The sequence below is a fragment of the Eurosta solidaginis genome, unplaced genomic scaffold (assembly GCF_040869045.1).
Source record: "Eurosta solidaginis isolate ZX-2024a unplaced genomic scaffold, ASM4086904v1 ctg00001039.1, whole genome shotgun sequence".
Classification (NCBI taxonomy): Eukaryota; Metazoa; Arthropoda; class Insecta; order Diptera; family Tephritidae; genus Eurosta; species Eurosta solidaginis.
The window spans coordinates 45,856-47,550 of NW_027136886.1; positions in this window are offsets into that span (position 1 = coordinate 45,856).

Here is a 1,695-nt window from a genome sequence, read left to right on the forward strand (position 1 = left end):
ACAAGGCTCGGACTGTTCGGAGTGGGTATAAAACATTTGTAAAAAAATATTTGAAGTATACGCCACAAATTGGTAGAGAAACTCTGCCTCTATAGGGGAACTGCAACAGCAGTGAAGCGACGGAGCGCGACCTAGTAGCAAATCCGAATAAATGTGAGCGTCGATGATAACGGAGGTGTTGCGAAAGCAGTAGCTGTACATGAGGAGGCAGTGCATTATTCGGCGGAACGGTCATCTAGAAAGAGAGCTGAGAGGACGTAAGTTAGTGCTGGCTCACTTGCTGCACACCACCGCCTCCACAGCTCCGATCTATATTAAAGTTGACGTGATGTAAAGAGGGACTTTCAACCAAATGTTCGCACGGAATCCGTGAGCTGAGTCGAAATTTACTCTTATGGCACAATGGTATCCTACTTGATTCAAAATATCGGTATACTGCCGGTTCCTGAGCTGAAAGGTCTCGTTCGTGTAGCCAAAGCACGGCATGGCCGTTCTTTTGACTACGAGTTGGATAGTCTTAAAGGCTTACCTTCATTGTCTCGCAACCCCAAGGTCCAGCCGAGTCATAACAGCACCTCTTTCACCAAGCCAGTTAGTATAAGATGTGGTACTGGCTCACTTGGTGAATTTTTTTTACATGCTTTGCATTATAGTTACGAACGACCTTCGAAATGATTCTGAGGGTAGGGGCTGCCAAAAGGTGGCTTACGTGGATAACTTTGCATTTCTTGTCAGGAGAAAATTTCTGAATATATTGAGGGACGGTTCACTATCACAAGACGGAACTCGTACTGTTTACGCGGAGAAAATTCTTGTATATAGAACACCCTCTATTACTCTCCCAACATAGGTGCTGCTTTACAGGCAAAATTTTCTTGGGGTTATTTCGACAGCAAGCAGTATTAAAGCTAAATGATGAAAGCAGGGATATGAAGGCCTCAGTTGTTTTGTGCTACTCTGAATAGCCAATTTACAAGCGCAAGAGGCTTTCTCCAAAGTAATTATATTGGCTGAACCGTATGGTAGCCAAACCGGTTCTATTCTATGAAGCTGTGGTCTGGTAGAGAGCACTAGACTCCTTGTAACGTACCGTTACAATAACGTAACCCCCCCCCCCCCCCCTGTATTTCCTTATTCACTTAAACCTGAGCCTCCCTGTACTTATTTTTCTCAACCAGTTTGCGGCACCACCCATATAAACATCGAATTCGCTATACTAGCCACTGGCCGCTTGCCATCCTACAGCCGTTAAGCCGGTGCTTCTATCCCGCCCTCGCCATCTTGCTACGGAAAGCTGCTGCCCGCCTAATATCTCCAGCCATCTGTGCGTGTGTTCGTAACACATAAATAGCGTGTATTTATTCAGTAGGGGTTTGTGGGACTTTTACTCGACTCTGGATTGACTGAGCGTTACCCCAGCCTTAGACAAAACCCACCTCATATCCTCCTGGAATCAATGCAGCGATTGGCCATAGTTAGAATAAGCGAGCCCTGCGTACAACATCCAGATGTAAGAGCTTACTTAAGTTGATCTGTGCATAATTATTGGATTAAAAGCAGGGCACTGCCCAATGGGAGTTTTTTCGATGCGAAACAAGTATCCAAGGAGATGCCCGTCCTTTAATCGGGCAACTGTCAAACAACCTAACCAAACTGTATTACTTAGCTAAACAAAGGATGACATTTTGAGGCTCC